Consider the following 24,133-nt stretch of genomic DNA (forward strand, 5'->3'; position numbering starts at 1 on the left):
ATTTCAAAGGTTTTTAAATGTTAATTTCTAACTATAACGTCCCTGAAACCTATGGTTTTCCAGTGAATTTCAAAGGTTTTTTAAATGCTAATTTCTAACTATGCTTGCATAGGTAGGACATGTGCAGAAAGAGGAAGAAAGGCACAGAAAGAAGCTAGAGAAGTGCAGAAAGAAGCAACAGAAATGCAGTGAAGTCCCTTTGCTGCTGGCGCTCCTTAGGGGTCAACTAGCCTATCTATTACCCCCAGTGAGCCCCACACAGTGGGATTGCTGAGAGGTGGACACGGGCCATGCCCCCTTTTTCCACCACTGTGCAAACACCTCTCCTGGCACACTCTTGTCTAGGGGATGAAGTCCCCTTGCCTCCTGAGGGTCCCTGGGGGCCAACAACCCCTCTTGTTACCTCTAAAAATCCCCATGGAGCTGGACATGTGCAGAAAGAGGAAGAAAGGCACAGAAAGAAGCTAGAGAAGTGCAGAAAGAAGCAACAGAAGTGCAGAAAGAGGCAAGAGAGGCACAGAAAGAAGCAAGAGTTGCTTGCACACCATTAGTACCAATTTAACACCCACATTTAGCAATAAATAGGAGGTGACCATTGTACGTTTGCAAAGGGCCTTCCACCACGCTATAACACTTGTCGCTGCATTTTTGGTAATGTTTGAGGCGGTTGAGCTAGAAACTTGTTTTTTTTGTTCAAATCTGCTGATTATGCAGGAGATGATGGATTATGTGGCAAATGCTGAAAATGTATAATAATGCGAAAGTCGGTGCACCCGAACAGTAGCATAATTCCAGTGGCCCTGCTCATACCTCTGACTAGGTCCAGAAGTGCTCCTCAGTATTTCCTTTTTTTTCGTTTTATTGAGTATATAGTTTTGCTTCTAATGAAACGAGGAAGACTAAACCTGAGGTTACCACTCCACAACATAGACTACCATACCACATAATTACTCTCCATAACACATAATCCCACTCTATATAATTCCTGTACACTAAATACCACATGTTTCTATCCACATAATTTCACTGCACAACATACCACATAGTTTCACTACACACAACATACATCCACTCCACTCCAAAAAACATTAGTAGAAAACTTTTATATTTACAATGCCAGTAGCTCTAATTCTCGCAAATGCGAGAACTATTACATTGCAAATGTTTCATTAACTGGTAGTGGCATTTGCAGAGTGGTGGTGAAAGGGGCTGGGCCTCCGACTAGCGCTTAAGATTTCCTCCATGTAGGACTTACAGGAGGTACCAGGAGGGCTTGTTGGCCCTCAAAGTCTCTCACAAGTAAAGTGGACTTCATCCCCCAACCCGTAGTGTGCCAGGACGGGCATTTGCAGAGTGTTGTAGAAAAGGGGGTGGCCACCGAAGACCTCTTAGAAATCCCACTGTGTGAGACTTACTGGAGACAACAGCAGGGCTATTTGCCCCCCAAGGACATCCTTGGGGGTCAACTACCACTTCTCTTACCTCCAGTAACTACCACAAAGCAGGATTGCTAAGTTCTCATAGCAGGCCATGCCCCCTTGGCCCACCACACTGCAAACATGCTCCCTGGTACTCTCTTAGATGGGGAGTGAAGTCCCTTTGCTGCTGGCGGTCCTTAGGGGTCAACTAGCCTATCTATTACCTCCAGTGAGCCCCACACAGTCAGATTGCTGAGAGGTGGACATGGGCCGTACCCCCTTTTTCCACCACTGTGCAAACACCCCTCCTGGCACACTCTTGTCTAGGGGATGAAGTCCCCTTGCCTCCTGAGGGTCCCTGGGGGCCAACTAACCCTCTTGTTACCTCTAAAAATCCCCATGGAGCTGGACATGTGCAGAAAGAGGAAGAAAGGCACAGAAAGAAGCTAGAGAAGTGCAGAAAGAAGCAACAGAAGTGCAGAAAGAGGCGAGAGGCACAGAAAGAAGCAAGAGTTGCTTGCACACCATTAGTACCAATTTAACACCCACATTTAGAGTATAATAATGCGAAAGTCGGTGCAACCAAACAGTCACATAATTCCAGTGGCCCTGCTCATACCTCTGACTAGGTCCAGAAGTGCTCCTCAGTAGTTCCTTTCTTTTGTCTCATTGAGTATATAGTTTTGCTTCTAATGAAACGAGGAAGACTAAACTTGAGGTTACCACTCCACAACATAGACTACCATACCACATAATTACTCTCCATAACACATAATCCCACTCTATATAATTCCTATACACTAAATACCACATGTTTCTATCCACATAATTTCACTGCACAACATACCACATAGTTTCACTATACACAACATACATCCACTCCACTCCAAAAAAACATTAGTAGAAATCTTTTATATTTACAATGCCAGTAGCTCTAATTCTCGCAAATGCGAGACCTATTACACTGCAAATGTTTCATTAACTGGTAGTGGCATTTGCAGAGTGGCGGAGAAAGGGGCTGGGGCTCCGACTAGAGCTTAAGATTTCTTCCATGTAGGACTTAAAGGAGGTACCAGGAGGGCTTGTTGGCCCTCAAAGTCTCTCACAAGTAAAGTGGACTTCATCCCCCAACCCGTAGTGTGCCAGGACGGGCGTTTGCAGAGTGTTGTAGAAAGGGGGTGGTGGCCACCGAAGACCTCTTAGAAATCCCACTGCGTGAGACTTTCTGGAGGTAACAGGAGGGGTATTTCCCCCCAAGGACATCCTTGGTGGGCAACTACCACTTCTCTTACCTCCAGTAATTATCCCAAAGCAGGATTGCTAAGTTCTCATAGCAGACCACGCCCCCTTGGCCCACCACACTGCAAACATGCTCCCTGGCACTCTCTTAGATGGGGAGTGAAGTCCCTTTGCTGCTGGCGGTCCTTAGGGGTCAACTAGCCTATCTATTACCTCCAGTAAGCCCCACACAGTGGGATTGCTGAGAGGTGAACATGGGCCATACCTTCTTTCTCCACCACTCTGCAAACATCCCTCCTGGCACACTCTTGTGGCCTAGGTGGCACCCAGGGACCATCAGTAGTGATGAGGACTTTATACCCCAACCCAGAGCATGCCAGTAGGCGCTTTTGCAGAGCCGTGCAAAGAGGGGGCAGGGCCTCCCGGAGTTGCTGGTTTCTTCTTTTTAAAACTTTTATTTTATGGGAGGGGGGCCACGTGGCCCCCCTTCCCTGGGCCACTTTTGCCCCATGGACCCCATCCCCTGGGGCATACCCAGCCTTTTTTTTGGAGGGGGCCCAGGTGGCCCCCTCCCGAGGCCAATTTGGGCCCAGGGGACCCCATCCCCCCGGGGCCCAGCCTTATTTGTTTTTTTAAGAGACAATGAAATTAAAAAAGGGAGGGGGCTGCGTGGCCCCCCTTCCGGCCTATTTTTGACCCCGGGCAGCCCATCCCCGTGGCTTGGCTGTTGCTTTTTTTTTAAAATAAAGGGATAGAGACCAAGCGGCCCCCCTCCCAGGCCATTTTTGGCCCTGGCACCCCATCCTCCAGACACTGCCTCACGTTGGGGACTGTGGGGTGAGTCCCAATGCCCTGCAGTCCCAGCCGTGCTCCCACCCTGCCATAGCAAATGGCAATGTCGTGGGGTGGGTACGGTACCACGGGACATTGCAGGAGCCGGCCCTGGGGGGAGGCGGTCCTCAGGGCCATCTAGGGCTCCAGGAGGGGGGCCGCGTGGCCCCCCTCCCAACTGTTTAAAGCCCCGGGGAGGTAGTGGTCCCTGAGGCAGTGTGGGGGGGCTTGAGCCACCCCACACTTTGTTTTCCAAAAGTAGCCCCAGGGAGGTGGCTGTCCCTGGGGCTACATGGGCCCCCGCATTTAAATCATTCAGCCCTTGGGAGGTCGTGGTCTGTGGTGTTTGGGGGGCCTGACCTAAATAAATTATAGCCCCGGGAAGGTGGCAGTCCCAGGACTTGGGGGGCCAATGAGGCCCCCCGGCCCTAAAATCACTAAATGGCCTGGGGAGGTGGTGGTCCCCGGGGCATTGTAGGGGGACAGGAGCCCCCCATGCATTTACAAAAAGGCCCGGGAAGGTGGCGTTCCCCGAGGGTGCGGGGGCCCACATGCCTGCCTGCAAATGATAAGCTAAGCCCAGTGAGTGGTGGTCCCTGGGGCTGTGGGGCCAGCCCGTGGGCCCCCGCTTCATAACTAGGTATTGCCCCCGGGACCTGGCCCACCCGGGGGCTTAAAGAAAAAGAAGCACAGCAGCCTGCGCTTCATTTTTTTAAAAATGTCGGCAGGATTCGTGCACCCAACGAGAATTCTGTGGATCTTTTTTATTTTTTAATGCTTTTTTTGGCCCAGGACCCCCTGAGCAGGCCAAGGGGTTTAGGGGGTTTCTGACCTCCCCCTTTTCTTGATTTTTATCTTTTCTTTACTGTTTTCTGGCTGCAAACACTGGTTTGCTGGTTTGGAGTGTTGACAGCCAATCAGAATAAAACTCTTGCTCGGGAGGGCTTGTGAATCCTCCTCGGCCCTCAGATATCGATATTTTTTTTGTGGAATTTCTCAGGAACTGCTGAACAGATTTACACCATTTTAAAAAAAGCACGCTTTCTGGACCAAGACCTACCTTTTTGAATTTGGTGTAATTCTGTTCACCAGTTCGGGCTGTAGCTTTGTCTAAGTTTCTATAGAAATTATCATGGAGAAAATGCGTTTTGGTACCCTCCTTTTTTCTCAGCCCCCGCTTGACGAATCACCCCGAACCTTTTAAGACAGGAGCTGACCTGAGCAAACCATTAGCTTTAAAAAATTTGCGAAGATTTGTCAAACGGCGCCAAAGATATTGGTAAAAGAAAAAGAATCAGTGTCCTAACTTAACTATAACTACCTACTGGCGACCGACAGTTCCTAATGCATTTCGGTCAGACTATGACCTTTTTCTGAGGGTAGCCACGGCATCAGCAGACTTGCAAATGCACCAACAAACACTTGCTTTTATTAACGATGTTTGCCCCCTGGTGGGCGCCTCGATAGGCGCACAATGAGGCATGCGGGTATTTGTGGTGCAAAGCCGGTCCGTGATTTTTCCCTCCGGTGGGCGATGCCGAAAATGTTTATGATGTTTTTACCATTTGCGTCACCTTTGCTCCCTCGCACACCAATTCCATGTGCTGGAGACCTTTCCAAAGTCCAGTCTTTGGTGGCGCCTTCTGCCCTTAATGGTTTTGTACCAGTGAAATGTCCAGCTAACTATAACATGTGTGAAACCTATGGTTTTTTCAGTGAATTTGCAAGGTTTTTTAAATGCTAATTCCAAACTATAACGTGTGTGAAACCTATGGTTTTTTCAGTGAATTTGCAAGGTTTTTTAAATGCTAATTCCTAACTATAACGTGTGTGAAACCTATGTTTTTTTTAGTGAATTTGTAAGGTTTTTTAAATGCTAATTTATCTATGTATTATTATATTTTTTATATATTTATTTTACAATAAACTACCTATGTATATAGTTATAGATTGACTGTATCCTGTAATATGGAATGGCTCAGCTCTTTTTTTTTGAATTTGGATAAAGTTGAACAGCATAGTTAATATCTTCTATAAACTTATAAACAGTTTAATTTTTTTTTTTTTTAAGGGTTTTTCACGGTGCGCGCACCGGCAATTTTTTTTAATAAAGGAAATGTTTTTTTGATTTACGAGGTCCTTTAGGGACACCCTGAGAAGCTCTAGGGGTTAAAAGTAATTCATTTCTGATGTGTGCGTGCACCGTGCTCACATGCGTGCGAGCACCGTGCGCGCATGGTGCGAGCACCGTGCGCGCACCGGCAATTTTTTTTATTAAACAAAATGGGTTTTTTTGATTTACGGGGTCCTTTAGGGACCCCCTGAGAAGGTCTAGGGGGTCAGGGAGTGTCTTCCCTGCCTCCTTTTCATGTTTTATAAATCGGGTTAAAAGTAATTAATTTCCGATCCGTGCGTGCACCGTGCACGCATGCGTGCGAGCACGGTGCACGTACGGTGCGCGCACGGTGCGCGCATACGTGCGAGCACCGTGCACGCACGGCAAGTCATGTGATTACGAAACAACACTTTTCATTGGTTCGTAGTAGTTTCTGTTCCAGAATCTTCAAACACCACACCCACTCCCCTCACTATTTCTTCTTATTTCCTGGGAGAAGGAGCTGAACAGCTACTCGAGTGAAATCTTACTTGAAAATGGCAGAACTGCATTCAACTTCAGGGAGTGAGGAGGAGACCTTTGTGGAACCACCAAGGAAGAGCAAACAAAAACACTCTTTTATCTGGAATTATTTCACCTTTCCAGAGGGCTAAAAGAAGGTGAATGCGCCGAAGGTGACATGCGCTATTTGCGGAAGTGTCTTATCTAGAGGAGATCCCAGCAAGAAATACTCCTTTAGTATTTATTCAATGCTGAGGCACTTCAAAACAGTGCATCCTATACACTATGCACGAGAAACAACTAGAGCCCTAAGGGACAACCCTCCACCTGCTCAGCCAAGCACATCATCTTTTCCAGAAGGTGCACAAACATTGCAATGTGTGCAATGCTGTTATTTGCTACGGTGAGAGCAGTATAAACTTGATTGAAAACAGAATACAGCAGCACACATGCTCCAGCCCATAATTTTTTTCATTTTTTTTTGTTGTTCCTGTTGAACAGTTTTTCATTACCAGTTTTTTTTTGGTGCTCTAAATTTTTTTTAAAAAAATACAAAATTGTTAAAAAACTAAAAAATAAATACAAAACAAAAAAGACAAAAAAAACAGTTCTTTTCAGAACTCACTTCACTTCTCCAAGAAGAGCTATATTCCTAATATACTGTGTTGTAATTTTATTGAATGAATGTGTAGTGTATACATGAATGATTGAAATGATTGAATGACTGAGTGAAGAGGAGGAAAGGACAGACAGAATGAGTGAAAAAAGGAAAGTATGATCAGTCATGAAAGGGAAGTGAAAGACTGACTGCAACAAAAGGACTAAGGGTAGAGGATACAGGTAAGAAGAGTGAATGAGTAAGGGAATGGCAGTGAGTAATGGAGAGTGATGGAGGGGGAGTGAGAAAAGGGGAGTAAGGGACGGAGATAGGAAAAGGGAGTAACAGATGAAGCGGATGAAGTACAGCAGGGTAAAGGGATTGAAAGTAAGAGAAGTGGAGTGATGGTGAGATAAGGGGTATGAGGATTAGAAAAGGGGATAAGGGAAAGTGAGAGATGGGGAGTGAGGGGATGGAGGGATTTAGGAAACTGGAGTGAGAGAAAGGGAGTCAGGATTTCAATGAGCAAAGGAGAGTGAGGGAGAGTGAAGGAAAGAATGCGAAAAGATGAAGGGGTGTGAGATACAGACAGGAGGAAGTGAAGTAGGAGAATAGGAGTGACTATGAGTAAAGGATAGTGACAGTTAGGGAAGGTGAGGGAAGGAGAATGATGGAGAAGGTTAAAAAATTAACATAGATGGAAAATGAGTGATGGAGAGAGGAGGAGTGGTAGAAACAGAGATGTTAAGGAAATTAAGGGTAAGACAGACAAAGGGAGAGAGACAGAAACAGAGACAGAGAGCAAGGAACTGAGAAGGAGTAAGGCAGTTAGAATGACTGAGACATATGGAGACAGGGAGAGAAATATGGTTGAACAAATAGTGATGGAGGCAGTAAACCTAGGGGAGTAGTAGAGAAGGAGTGAGGGAGTTACGAAAGAGCAGTAAAGGAAGCAGAGAGAGGGAAGGGGAATGAGAACAGCAGAGTGAGGAGAAGTGAAGAAAAGGGAGCATGAAAGTGAAGGGGTGAGAAATACAGATATTTTAAACTTACCTGGCCAACAAAATAACTTAATTAAAAATAAATGGGTTTTTTATTACAAGAAAAATGGATTCAATTTCCTAAATTTTCTTTCTCGATCTGAAAAAAAAGAAAAAAAAGTAGTAATATTTAACAATACATTTTAGAATACAGTACACATATTTTCATATTTAACAAAGTAATTTTTTGCCCTTTTTTTGCTGTTTTCAGAATATATTGAATTTCACTGAAAATAGTGATATCAATTGCATTCATCACTTAACAGCGGGCAAAAAAATAAACAATCTGAAAGATTGTTTAAAAAAGCCCTGAATCTATCCTCAGTAAAACATACCTTCATAGAAATGTAACATATATATTAAAAATATCTTCTAAGAACAATAACTATTTGCAATAAATAACGTCTGTAAATCTTGTTGCTTAAGCACATACACCAAAATAATATCTGCCAAAGAAGTCCACAATAGAAACATTTACCTTTCCATGGTAATTTTTAAATCCTTTTTAGGTGAAATATCCAATGGTAATCCTATAAAATCGAAATAATGGTTTCTTCAGATGCTGCAATTTGTATCTAAAATTTTGGTTTTAGAAAAATTAAGTAGGAATTTGGTAATTCTGCAGGCAAACGTTGCTTGAAAATCAAATGAGAATCATTACACAGTGTCCAGCCTTTTCCACATTTTAGATAAACTGTGTAATGACCAGAAGTAATAGAAGGTCCATCATGGAAAATTATTGCAACTGCAACAAAAGTCTTTCCTGATATTGATAATTGATTTCCTACAAACTTCTTTATTAAAGTGTCCTATTTTGTTCCATCAGCTCTACAACGTTGCATCATTAAAATTATATACTGTCCATATTTCCTTAAAAATAACGTTGATAACATTTCTGATTTACATTGAGAACATTCCATGTTGTGATTTGCATTTTTAACTAATTTACTAAAAGTCACTGATTTACTCTCTGTTAATGTTAAATGTATGAACCTTTCAGAATCAACATTAGTGCTGCATGTGTTCATACAGTTTTCACAACAATGTTCCCATTTATAAGAGAGACCAAACATATTTTCTATTCCTACCCCTTCATTTTCCAGTACCATAATCATATACATTAAGAATTCCTGTGCATCTTGCTGGACATTTTGTGTAAACTGTGTACATCCAGAACATACATCTAAAAGATTTCTAACATCAGAAGCACATTCTATTTTAGTTTTATCATTACTCAACTTCTCATAAAGGAAACTCAGCAGAGAACAAAATCTTTTTTCATGATTTAGTATTATCTGCTCTTGCAAACTTTCAAGATAAAATACAACATTCAGCACCACATTAGCGTAGCAGTTGACACCAGAGCTATTTTCAAAATGACAACCAACAACCTCTTCAACATTGTCCTTTTTCTTTTTGCTTGCAATCACATCACTCTCCTTTTGTTTTCTCTTCTGTACATCCTCATTACAGATATTCTCAATTCTCCTTTTCTGATAAACAACACGTTTTTCAAACACAGGATACTGACCTAAATGAGGAGCATAGCTTCTTCTTAATCTATTATACTCCTTTACACAATTTGCATCAGCACTAACTTTTGAGTCATCAAAGTCTACTAGACACTAGATCCAATGTTTAGAAAAGCACTATCTACAGTTAATCCTTGAGATTTGTGAATAGTTACAGCATATGCGAGAGAAAACGGAATCTGCTTCCTACGTACATATAAGTCTTTCACAAGCAAAAAACAAACTGAACAACGACTAATGTCTTTAACCTCTTCAATCTGATCAAATTTTATTTTTAAAAATTCAATTCCATCTTTTTTCTGGTAATTAACAAAACCCACAACTTTACCCATAGCTCCATTCACTAAACCTTTTTCTACATTCAAATTACGTCTTACAATTACTCGACAGTTCATACATACATAAAGATTCTTTTCTAAACCAGCTGTTTTCGATATGTTTTTCTCTAGAGAATCCAATTTAGTTTTCAATTTGCCTGTCAATATAATAGTTATTCCTTCATGCTGTATTTTATCCACGGCTTCCTTTTTCATAATCTCTTCATTTTTCAATTTCAAAAGTTCTTCATTGAATAAAGAGCATTCATGTAGTGTTGGCATTAAGCAGATTACAGTATTTTTTTCTGCAATTTCCTTGTATATTTTCTCTGGAACTATTTGTTCTGTTGGAAACAAATTACATAGCAATCGACTCTGTAAAGCTTTTCTGCCATGTTCTGTGAGTAGTCCAATTCTGTTATCTTTGAGAATAGTATGCAGAAAAAAGAGGTATTGTGAAAGACCTTGCTTTGCCAAATGTAGACATTAAATGGATTGGTCAGAGAGGGTTAACGTGGCACCAATTAATGCCTTTGGTGAAATCCTTTCTACATCTCCCACAGCCTGACCTTATAATTGTGCACTGTGGTGGAAATGACCTAGGCACTTTAACTGGGGTAGGTCTGGAAACGCTTGTTAAGGACACCTTTGTGCAATTGATGTCACTTTTCCCACAAACTACCTTTGTATATTCTAATATATGCCAAAGGCAAAAGTGGAACTGGTCCAACCAATATTGTCCGCAGTTTGAGAAAGCAAAAAAGCACGTCAATAAGTCTGTTTCTGCTTTCCTCAGAGACTATGGTATGGGTTCTATATACCACAACAACTTGCGTTACAACATGCAAGGCATTTATAGAGGAGACGGTGTTCATTTCACAGATGAAGGGAACAGAGTCTTCCTCTTGAACTTTAGACTCTGCATCGGTACTTACTTGTAGGTACAAAAAAACACTCAATGAACACAACAGCTCTTTTTAGAGCCAACCAACATCTAAACACTTAAACTTGTATTTTGATTCTATTTTTTTAATGAATTTTTTGCCGTCGTGGGCGCACCGTGCGCGCACCGCGCACGCACCGTGCGCGCACCGCGCAATATTTATAATTTTTTTTTTTTTTGGGACCTTAGGGTTCTTTCATGGTCCCCCTGAGAAGGCCTAGGGGTCAGGGACTCTCTACCCTGCCCCCTTTTCACGTTCTCCACTTGTGTTTTTAGCTCTCTTCTGCCTCTAAAACTCAAAATGGCGGCTGGGGAGTGCGCGCACCGTGCGCGCACCCCGCGATTTTTTGAAAAAAAATTAAATGTTTTTTTCACCCTTCGGGGTCCTTCAGGGACCCCCTGACAAAGGCTAGGGGGTCAGGAACTCTCTACCCTGCCCCCTTTTCACGTTCTCCACCTTTCTTTTTCACTGCCACACACAAAATGGCGTCCGACACTTCCTGATTTCGACCGATTCGAATGTTGACTGACATCTAACCACCAATCAGAATTACGCTCGCGCACGGCACCGTGCGCGCACTGTGCGCACACCGTGCGCCCACGGTGCTCACATATAGATATTTATGTACTTTTAACTGCAATTTTTTCAGGAACTACTGAGCAGATTGACACCATATATGCAAAAGGCACATGCCTGACCTGAGGACTACCTCTTTGCCAAATTTCAAGTAATTCTGTTCAGCCGTTCGGGCTGTACCTTCGACTAAAGGTCCTATGGGAAAATGCATGGGGAAAACGTGTTTTGGGACCCCCCTTTTTTCTCAGCCCCCGCTTGACGAATCACCCCGAGACTTTCAGGGTAGGAGCTGAGCGGAGCGCCCCATTAGTTTTGAAAATTTCACGAAGATAAGTCAACCGGCGCCAAAGTTATTCAAAATAGAATTTTCAGATCTCCTATGGGAACTCTGTCCTAACTATAACTATCTACTGGCGACCGCCAGTAGATAATATATATACATATATATATATATATATATATGTATATATATATATATATATATATATATATATTTATATATATATATATATATATACATATATATATATTCACTGAAAAAACCATGGGTTTCAAACACGTTATAGTTAGGAATTAGCATTTAAAAAACCTTAGAAATTCACTGAAAAAACCATGGGTTTCACACACGTTATAGTTAGGAATTAGCATTTAATAAACCTTAGAAATTCAGTGAAAAAACCATAGGTTTCACACATGTTATAGTTAGCTGGACATTTTACTCGTAAAAAACCAATGAAATTGCCCCGTTATAGTTAGTTCAGCTAACTATAACTCGCGCGCCCGCAATGCACTGCTGATGACGTCACATATTACATCACTCATGACATGGTCAGTGACATCACTCATGACATCACTGATGACATCTCAAATGACATCACTGATGACCTCACTGATGACATCATCCAGTGAATGTGTGTTTTTCTGAAAATTAAATATGTTTTATATATGTATATCTCAAGGTCAATGGAAGAATAAATGGGTATATAAGTGTCTAAATGGATGCTTTGTTTTTGAAAAATTTATTGTGTAACTGACTGATTAAGTGTATCATAGTGAATACATGGCTTACTGTGTAATGTTTAAATATGAAAATATCTGTATCAGTCTCTCACTTTGTGTATAAGTGGTTGCATGGGTTGGTGAGTAGCTACATGGGTGTCTATATAGGTTATTAGTTGTTTTTTTGAGTATCAGTCTGAGTGTCTGTATGGTTCGGTGGGGGGTATTATGTAGTGCATAGGTGCATGAATGAATGATTCACTCTTTGTGTGTGTTGAACACAGCATGTGTGCAGGACTGTATGGGTGGATGAGTGTGTGTATGGGTGTGTTAGTGAGTGAATGACTGTCTCAATAGTGTCTTTATGAGTAACTATATATGTTTAAAACTAGTATATGTGACTATTGGTGTATATATGTGGGTATATGTGAGAGATTGAAAGAGTTCCTGTATGAATAAGTATGTGTTTCTATAAGTGATTGTTTAAAAGACTAAGTATGTGTAAGTTTCTGTAGAAGTAAGTGTGGTGGTGTGTGTATAACTGTATATGCTAGTAAATGTATGTTTGATTCTTAATTAGCATGAGTGACTATGTGTGTGAGTAACTCTGTGGATGAGTGGCATTGTGTAACAGGATGTATAGGTGTATGAGTACATGTGTTGAGTGAGTACATGTATGAGTGACTGTATTGGACTGTTGGTGAATGAGTGGATGTTTATGTGGATCTTAGAATTACTGAATAGGTTGTTGTAACTGGTATTGGTATGTCCATTGTTTTGAAAATTTTAGTCTCTATTTTTGAATGTGTGTATCAAAGGTTATATTAGGGTGAGAGGAGGTCTGCCACTCTATCACAAGGATGATGTCATCAGTGAGGTAATCAGTGATGTCATTTGAGATGTCATCAGTGATGTCATGAGTGATGTCACTGACCATGTCATGAGTGATGTAATATGTGACGTCATCAGCAGTGCATTGCGGGCGCGCGAGTTATAGTTAGCTGAACTAACTATAACGGGGCAATTTCATTGGTTTTTTACGAGTAAAATGTCCAGCTAACTATAACATGTGTGAAACCTATGGTTTTTTCACTGAATTTCTAAGGTTTTTTAAATGCTAATTCCTAACTATAACGTGTGTGAAACCCATGGTTTTTTCAGTGAATTTCTAAGGTTTTTTAAATGCTAATTCCTAACTATAACGTGTTTGAAACCCATGGTTTTTTCAGTGAATTTGCAAGGTTTTTTAAATGCTAATTTTTTTTTTATTCTTCAATTTTTTCTAACATATTTTTAATTTAATTTTCTTACCTTTTATAAAGACTATGCTTAAATTTTTAAAATTCTTTAATATGTTTTTTTACATATTTTTTAAAATAAACATGTAAAATTTATTTCCTGTTTTTTTTTTTTTTTTAATTTTTTTTAGTACGCGTACCGTAAGCTCACGGTAAGCGTACGGTTTACGCAACGTCTGTAATCTTTCTACGCTGCTTGCGTATAGTTACGCACTTTGCGTAGCCGCGCGTACTGCGCGTGGGACGCGTGCGCGCTTACGCCACGAGCGCACGTTACGCGGAAGTGTCGGGGAGTGACTGTTATGCGCATGCGCGCAAGCGCGTGTCTTTTTTACGCGCATGCGCACTTTTGACGTAAGCGTACCGTAAGCGTACCGTAAGCGTGCGGTTGGTCATGTGATCATGAAACACAACTTTTGATTGGTTGAAACTACTTTCAGTTCTAGAACTCTCCTACACCACACCCATTCCCCTCATTTCTGCTTGTGATCCCTTAGGAGAAGGAGCTGGTTTGTCTTTGGGATACGATGGCAGAACAGCAGAGCCCTTCTGAGAGTGAGGCTAGCACCAGCAGCACTGTCTTGAGGCAGAGAGCGAGGAAACAAAAGCCTTCTTATGTTTGGGATTATTTTACTTTTCCTGAAGGCCAGCAAAAGGTGAATGCACCCTTAGTTACTTGCAGGCTGTGTCAGCGTGTACTTTCTAGAGGTAATCCTGACAGGAAGTATTCCTTTGGGAATCACACCATGAAGAGACACCTCCAGGATGTACACAGAAGGACACATGGTCATCTTTTTGGAGGTAACTCTTCAGAAAGACGAGCCAGTACATCCACAGCAGCTCAGCCTGGACCATCATCTGCAGGGCTGACTCCTTCTTCTGCAGGTCAGGTGAGCCCTTCATCTGTGGGGGGAACATCTCCTTCTGCTGGCCCTCTGGAAATTAACCCTCGTTTTCTGAGGGTTGATATTCGATGTGCCTCTTGTCATGATCTAATTTGTCATAGGGAGACCAGTGTTTCCCTAGTGAACAACAAAATAGATCAGCACACTTGTCACAGAGACTAATTTTTCCATGCTTTCTTTCCTCTGTCCCTGCATGAACACAACGGTTCTTTTAAGAGCCAACCTTATCTTTCATCTTTTTTTTACATATGTTTTTAAAAACTTTTTTTTTTTTTTTTACCGTACGCGTACGGTGCGCGTACTTTTTTTTTATTTTTTTTAAAAAAACACTAAAAATCAATTATCACATTACAAGGTCCTTGAGAGACTACAATTATTATTATTGACTTACCATACTCACTCAAAAAAATATTTATTCATTTGTTTTTTTTAAAAATAGTTTTAAAAATGGTTCTAGTTTTCGAAAATTTTCTATATCAATCTGAAAAAAAAGAAAAAAGTATTAATATTTTTAAAACAATTTATAATACAGTACACATATTTACATTTTTTCCCAAAAAATATTTTTGCCTTATTTTTGCTGTTTTCAGAACATATTGCATTTCACTATAAATTGTGAAAGCAATTGCATTCATCATTTTACAGCGGGCAAAAAAAAATACCAATCACAAAGATTGTATTAAAAAAGCCCTGATTCTTTTTTTACTTAAACTTAACATTATAGAAATGCATAATATTGTAAAAAAATATCATCTAATACCAATACTTATTCCTTTAAAATACCGTCTGATATGTTTGTTTCAGAAGTATAATCACAATATTATATCTCAAATAACTCCAAAAAACATCTGATTTCATTTCCTTTAGGCCAAATAGTAATTTTAAATTTTTGTTTGGATTAAATTACCAACGGTAATCCAATAAAATTCTAAAGTTTAATTTGTCCAGATCTCACAGATTCTCTGTAACATTTTGGTTCACGAAAATTTTTTGATTAATTTATTTAGTCCACAATAGAATTGGTTACTTTTCCACATGGCCAAATAGTAATTTTTTAAATCATTTTTGAAAAAATTTCCAATGGCAGTCCAATAACATTCCAAAATATAAAATGTGCAGAAGTTACCGATAATCTCAAAATTATTGGTTTTTCAAAATTTCATTAAAAATTTAAAAAGTCCACATTACAATTGGTTATCTTTCCATTAGGCCAAATGATAATTTAAAAAAAATTTTTTTTACAAAATTGCAATGGTAATCCAGTAAAATGGTAAAATTGTTTTGTCCAGATCTTGCCAAGTCTCTCTAAAATTTAGGTTTCAGGAAGATTAGATATGAATTTGCTAAATCAAAAGGCAAACGTTGTTTGAAAATCAATTGAGAATCATTACACAGTGTCCAGCCTTTTTCACATTTAAGATAAACTGTGTAATGTCCAGAAGTAACAGTAGGTCCATCATGGAAAATTATTGCAACAGTTACAAAAGTTTTTCCTGAAATTGATAATTGCTGTCCTGTAAACTTCTTTATTAAAGTATCCAATTTTGAACCATCAGCTCTACATCGTTGCATCATTAAAATTACATACTGTCCGTATTCCTTTAAAATTAATGTTGAAAACATGTCAGAATTACACTCACCACATTTCATGCTATGATTAGCATCTTTAACTAATTTTGCAAAAGTGACTGTTTTACTCTCTGGCAATGTCAAATAAATAAACCTATCATTATCAACAATAGAGCCACTTATATTATAACAATTATCACAACTATGTTCCCATTTATAAGAGAGACCAAAAAAAATGTCAATGGGAACTCCTTCTTCTTCCACTACCTGAAGAAAATACATCAAAAATTCATGTGCATCTTGCTGTTCATTTTGAGAAAACTGTGTTCGTCCTGAACATACATCTAAAAGTTTTCTAATGTCAGTAGCACTTTCTATTTGAGTTTTATCTTTACTCAGCTTTTGAAAAAGGAGACTCAGCTCTGAACAGAATCTTTTTCCCTGATTTACTATTATCTGCTCTTGCAAACTTTCCAGATAAAATGCAACATTCAGCACTACATTTGCGTAGCAGTTGACACCAGAGCTATTTTCAAAATGACATCCTACAACCTGTTCTTCATTTTCCTTTTTCTTTTTGCTTGCAATTACATCACTCCTCTTTTTTTTCCTCTTCTCTACATCTTCACTACAGATATTCTCATTTTTCCTTTTACGAGAAACTACACGTTTCTCCAACACAGGATACTGACCTAAATGAGGAGCATAGCTTCTTCTTAATCTATTATACTCCTTTACACAATTTGTATCAGCACTAAATTTTGATTCTTCAAAGTCTATCATGAATAAACCTGATAATGTTTTGACTCGTGACAAAGCAACATATGCCATACCTTCTTTGAACACAGTTGAACCAATGTTCACAAATGCACAATCTACAGTCAATCCTTGAGACTTGTGAATAGTTACAGCATATGCTAGAGAAAACGGAAACTGCTTCCTACGTACATATAAGTCTTTCACAAGCATAAAACGAACTGTACAACGACAAATATCTTTAACTTCATCTATCTGATCTATTTTTAAACATTCAATTCCATCTTTTTTCTGATAATTAATAAAACCCACAACTCTTCCCATCGCTCCATTAACTAAACCTTTCTCAACATCCAAATTTCTCCTTAAAAACACTCTACAGTTCATGCAAACATATAGATTTTTTTCTAATCCAGCTGTTTTGGAGATGTTCTTCTCTAGTGAGTCCAATTTATTTTTCAGTTTGCCTGTTACTGTGACAGTAATTCTTCCATCCTCAATTTTGTCCACTGCTTCCAATTTCCTGATCTCTTCCTTTTCCAATTTCAAAAGCTCCTCATTGAATATTGAGCATTCACGTAGAGTTGGCATTAAGCAGATGACACTTTTGTTTTCTGCAATATTCTTGTATATTTTCTCTGCAACTATTTCTTCCTTTGGAAATAAATTATGTAGCAGCCGACTCTGTAATGCTTTTTTGCCAACTTCTGTGAGTAGTCCAATTCTGATATCTTTCAGAATACTTCCATATTCTTCATCGTTTGCTTGCCTCATATTAGTTGTAAGTTCCTTGTACTCAAAGAAGGACCAAATATTTGTATTTCCGATGCTTCCCAATGACTTCTTCGTGTCTTCATGTGTCACAGTATTAAACACTGGTTGTCCTTTAACTGGAGTAAGTTGCAAAAGATCTCCAAAAACTATGACGTGTTTTCCACCAAATAACACGTCATAGTCTGTCTTCAAAATTTGCTGCATTCTTAAATGCACAAAGGCAAGCATTGAGTTTGATACCATGCTCACCTCATCAATAATGAGAACTTGCATCTTCTTCAATACTCGTGAAACTTCCAAGGATGCTTCTCCAGTTAGCTTGTTGAATTGTATTTTGTTCTCATGCTCCACTGGTAACATTAGCAAACGATGTAAGGTGATTCCTTTTATGTTATATGCTGCTAACCCAGTTGGAGCAGTAACCACACAAGACAAAGTAGAATCCGTTTTTTGCTTTAGGTAGCTTCTGATGACTTTAATTAGGAAACTTTTTCCAGTGCCAGCTTGTCCGCTTACATACATCCTGATTGGATGAAATGATGTGCATGAGCACTCTTTTTTTACATGTAGAAATCCGTGATCAATTTTGTTTTTGATCTCTTCATAAATTTGTTGCTGCTCTTGATTCAGTTGTCTTTCCAAATTTTCTAAGTCTATAAATTGTTCTTGAGCTTGATTCATGGCCGTTTCCACTTCATTCATGGCTATTGATGCTTCATTTTCAACGATTGGTTGTCCTAGGGGATCTTGACTGTGTGTTCCTGAACTTTGGCTGTCCTGAGAACTGTCTCTAGCTATTTCTGCTGCAATTGTAGTTTCCTGTTCAATTTCTTCATTTAACATTTGCAGATAAGTTGTGAATGTATTGCATTGTATGCTGTCTTTGCAAGCATTAAATGAATCCTCATAGCTTTGAAATTCTCCCAGTAGTTCATCCTCTGTACGCCATGGTTTAAACAACTGTAAAAGAGCCAAGTAGTAAAATTCTTTCTTGTCGGTAGTGTCGCAACTCAGCTTCCGGTGATTTATCAATTTTCCTTTGGTTTGCTTCACCAAACATCCTTCTTCACCAACAACTTTATATTTTCCATTATTAATGTCTTCTGCAGCTTTCCGTGAATAAATGTAGTTCTGCAACACTTCATAGAGACACATGTTCTCCAGATGATGACTTCTCTTGGGATAATATGTGTCCAACATGTTTGTTTTCAATATATCTGTACTTTCTGGGTCATTCTCGGCCAAATATTCAATTTCTCCAACAGATTTCAGTACCCGATTTCTCATTGCTGCAAGGCCTAAACTTGCCCAAATTATTCTTCTTGACTTCGAGTAGAGACTTGCAGAAGATAACCTATCTGAACATTCGTAGGATCCAATTTCTCGATGCGATAACATCTTCAAACTGAAACTGTACAGCTTCTTACTGACAGTCTTCTCGTGAGAAATCTCTTCCCACATTTCCTTCAATTCTGTTTTTTCTGATTTCGTAATGTAAGACGTTACATATCGTGCAACAGCAATGGAATTGTCAGCTACATACTGTATATCCATGTTAGCGTTCCACATGGATAAAATGACTGGGTTGTAGTCATTTATATTTTTTGATTCTTCTTTTCTTTTAAGGTTGTAGGTATTCTTAGGTGATTTTCTTGTGATAGTATGTCTCACAGCTGACATAAAACTGTTTACTCTTCCATTTGAAAGAACAGGTCTAGGAAATCCAAATCGACATTTAGTGTAGTATTTTTCTTTGCTCTTGTATTTCCGTCGACAGTATTTTCCACACCGATGACTTTGGAAACGTAAAACTTGCTCCTTTAACTTGTTCTCTTCTGTGCTTTTTGGTATACCACATGTTGCATATTCTTCAATGTAAGATAACACTGCTTCATCAGTATCTGTTCCAAACTTTGGGGCATCCTTGATCCACAACAGCATATGAATATGAGGAGCACCTCTTGCCTGGTACCCTTTTCTCCAAAAGAAATCCACTACTTCTCCAAGGGGTGGATTTTTTTTATTGCAGATGAAGGACATCATAGCCTCAAATCTATGATTGAAATATCTGCAAACATTAACCGGATCCAATGAGCACAGTTCTCCTGCTGTCTTGTATTCGATGTTTTTAATGTTTGAATTGGCCTCTCGTAGAAAATCCAGTAAATCATCCCAAGCGTACTCGGCACAGCTTAGGGTAAGGAACCATGTTGGTGTTCCTAAATTGCGTAACATGCATTTTAGTTCACCATGGCGTCGGTACCAATATTCATTTGTCCCACGCTGACAAGCCATCAGATTGATCAGTTGTGTTTCCAAATGATCATCTCGGTGCTGCACTTTCTCCATAAAATCCTTAGCAGACACATTTTGTAAATGTACTCCACTTTTTAAAATGTGATTTACTGCATAAGACAGTGCAGACAAGTCGCTTTCAAATAAAAGATGGAACAAATAAGGAATACTTTGTCGAAATCTGGGATCTTCAGCATATAGTCTTGTAGTCCGATACTCTGAAGCTGGAATCTGTTCTGGACGTTCATCGTATCGTCCTCCTTTTCCCGTAGGAAACAGCTGGGGAAAACATCGAGCTTCCAAGCTCTCCTCCCATACACTCACGGGAGTTCCTTTTGCTTTCTTCATCTGAAAGAGATCAATATTGTCTCCCATAACTTCTTTCGAATGAAGAGGATGTATGCTAAAATGTTCATAAATTTCTTCTTCCTTTGTCTTGTCCACTTTTTCAATTTGTCCAGTTGGTGTTTCTGTGTCTTCTTGAAAATCTTCGTCTTCTTCTTCTATATAAATTGATTCATACCATTTGTTATTTTTTTTCAAATACAAATTTGCTCTTTGTACTTTCCGCACATCTACCAGCTCCTGCCAAATCTTCTTATTCTTTGTAGGTACACCATTAACCAGAATAATTAATGGTTCAGTTTCCAAAGTATCCGCATCAATAGTTTCCATATTTTTTTTCAAATCCAAGGGCAAATACACCACTCTACCTTTTAAACCTCTCAGTAAATCTGAAGGAGGTAATTTACCAGTTTTGGGCTCCATACGTACTATGGTCTGGAACGGATGAACACATTGAATGAGTATAGACTCATATGTATTTAATTCAGAAAGTTCAGCAGGAATAGCATCCAATTCTAAATTATTATGTACAGCTCTGGTCGGCATTCTATTTTCCTCTAACTTGTTGTAACAGTATTTACAAATACGCTGATCTTCACCCAATTCAAAACAATTTTCAAGAAATATATATGTGGCAAAATCCTTCCACTTATAATTATCTTAATTTTCACTCTTTCTGTAGAGATCAACATTCCTAGTTTGTTTTCTATAATGAGTTCTGCGGCAACAAATACAAGTAACATTTGGTCTTTCATTAGAGACTATTGCAAATTTTGTTATGTGATCATTAAATGTCTTACTTACAGAAGGTTCTACATTCTCTTCCACTTCTTCCTCATTTACTGTGTCCTTCTCTGCACTGTTTTGTTCAGGACCAAAGTAACAAAACTGAATTTCATCAACAACCTTCTCTACATCTGATACCGTTCCTCGGAACAGAGCCCTATTCAATTCATTTAACTTTATTGCTGGACTTTTGGCAAAATACAACCGTCTCACAAACTTTCTCATTTCAGTATGATGAACAGCCAGCATCCTAAAATGATGGAAAACACTATTGCACACTTTTCTAGATAGACAAGCCAGAGAATGACCCTGCAAACCAGTATTCTCTCTCACTCTGCATGGATCCAGACTTTGAAGCACCTTAATCTTCTGTTTTACACTTTTTTTACTATATTCTCTTAGAAACTCTCGAAATCTGTCAATAGATTCCTGACGCACAGTGCAAATACTACTACAATTCCAAGTGTACACTGGGGCTTTAGGACGTCTCCCCATTGCCTCATCTGCCATCACTTGCACCTCATCTCTTGGAACCATTATCTCCTTCTCCATTATGCAACCATTTTTTACTTCGTATGAACGACCTCTGGTGTCAACTGCATGCAGCAAACTATTACTTTGAAAATAGCTCTCTTCATTAAAAAAAGGTTCACTACTTGAACTATGCATCCACTTTCCTAAAAACACTTTACAAAAGTTTGTTCTGTTCACTACTCTTTTGCTTTTGCTTTGTGATTTCAGTACATTAACCATTTTATCTAATGTACGCATCCTATTCAAAATTAATATGAATAGTTTCCTTTTTAATTCTAATGCTTTTGCTGCAATGGCTTCAATTTCTTTTTTTCTCTTGTAATATTTTGCCTTTTGCTTATATTTCTTCACATCCTTTATCAAATTGGACATAACTCTTCTCTGAAACATTTTTCTACGTATCTCTTTAAACGCTGTTTTTCTGTTTATGTAAAACTTTTCAGTTGCAGAAGGTATATTTGCATTAACTAAATTCTCAATTTTTTGCTGTTCTCTTCGTTTTGTTACATTCTTTCCAGGACAGACATTTTGTACATTTTTCTTTGTTTTGAATATTTTTTTAAGAAATTGTTTTTTCTGCTTACCAGAAGATTTTTTCTTTTTCCCAACATGAGCATCTTCTACTAACTTTGGTCCTCCAGTTGTCTTCAAATATAGTTTTTTTTTTAGCGTTTTTTGAACTCTAGATTTTGTAGGCATCTTAAATTTTGTTCACTGTTCTTCAGCAATACCTGAAAAAAACTAAAAAAAAATCCTTTATTGTATTTAAATATATTACTACATTTCTTTTCACAATAGTCACAAAACGAAATTTCTTTGCCAATTTGAATGCACACAAACTCCTCTTTTTTTTGGGCAAGTGAAAATCACTTTTACAAACTGTCACATTATGAAACCACTTTTCAGATTTTTTAAAAAGCCCATGTCCAGAGTGCTACACTCCAGCAAGGGCAACCAGCCTTAGTGAAGCTGAATGTATTTGCATTACAGACTGAAACCTGAAAACCCCACTCGCTTGTAAATACTGTGCATGACTATACATGGCAAGCACATGGGTGTGTGCTAAGACTCTGCTTCTTCCCCCAAAAATTCGCTCCCCCTTTCCATCTAATGCAACTGTGAAATCACCAGAGCAAGACGCAATAAATCTCTGCCTATAATTCCTCTATGCACACAGAGTCATGTTTTCACATTAGTCCCAAAACGAAATTTCTTTGCCATTTTGAAAGCACACTTACTGCTCTTTTTTTTTCCGGGCCAAGTGAAAATCACTTTTTACAATTGGAAATCACTTTTACAGACTGACACATTATGAAACCACTTTTTTTGATTTATTTAAATGCACATGTCCAAGCTGTTTTTTCAGACCACCACCATGTGTATTCTCGGTGACTGCCTACACTCCAGCAAGGGCAACCAGCCTTAGTGAAGCTGAATGTATTTGCATTACAGACTGAAACCTGAAAACCCCACTCGCTTGTAAATACTGTGCATGACTATACATGGCAAGCACATGGGTGTGTGCTAAGACTCTGCTTCTTCCCCCAAAAATTCGCTCCCCCTTTCCATCTAATTCAACTGTGAAATCACCAGAGCAAGACGCAATAAATCTCTGCCTATAATTCCTCTATGCACACAGAGTCATGTTTTCACATTAGTCCCAAAACGAAATTTCTTTGCCATTTTGAAAGCACACTTACTGCTCTTTTTTGTCCGGGCCAAGTGAAAATCACTTTTTACAATTGGAAATCACTTTTACAGACTGACACATTATGAAACCACTTTTTTTGATTTATTTAAATGCACATGTCCAAGCTGTTTTTTCAGACCACCACCATGTGTATTCTCGGTGACTGCCTACACTCCAGCAAGGGCAACCAGCCTTAGTGATGCTGAATGTATTTGCATTACAGACTGAAACCTGAAAACCCCACTCGCTTGTAAATACTGTGCATGACTATACATGGCAAGCACATGGGTGTGTGCTAAGACTCTGCTTCTTCCCCCAAAAATTCGCTCCCCCTTTCCATCTAATGCAACTGTGAAATCACCAGAGCAAGACGCAATAAATCTCTGCCTATAATTCCTCTATGCACACAGAGTCATGTTTTCACATTAGTCCCAAAACGAAATTTCTTTGCCATTTTGAAAGCACACTTACTGCTCTTTTTTTTTCCGGGCCAAGTGAAAATCACTTTTTACAATTGGAAATCACTTTTACAGACTGACACATTATGAAACCTTTTTTATTTATTTATTTCAATGCACATGTCCAAGCTGTTTTTTCAGACCACCACCATGTGTATTCTCGGTGACTGCCTACACTCCAGCAAGGGCAACCAGCCTTAGTGATGCTGAATGTATTTGCATTACAGACTGAAACCTGAAAACCCCACTCGCTTGTAAATACTGTGCATGACTATACATGGCAAGCACATGGGTGTGTGCTAAGACTCTGCTTCTTCCCCCAAAAATTCGCTCCCCCTTTCCATCTAATGCAACTGTGAAATCACCAGAGCAAGACGCAATAAATCTCTGCCTATAATTCCTCTATGCACACAGAGTCATGTTTTCACATTAGTCCCAAAACGAAATTTCTTTGCCATTTTGAAAGCACACTTACTGCTCTTTTTTTTTCCGGGACAATTGGAAATCACTTTTACAGACTGACACATTATGAAACCACTTTTTTTGATTTATTTAAATGCACATGTCCAAGCTGTTTTTTCAGACCACCACCATGTGTATTCTCGGTGACTG

Source organism: Triturus cristatus, chromosome 11, assembly GCF_964204655.1.
Source record: "Triturus cristatus chromosome 11, aTriCri1.1, whole genome shotgun sequence".
Lineage (NCBI taxonomy): Eukaryota > Metazoa > Chordata > Amphibia > Caudata > Salamandridae > Triturus > Triturus cristatus.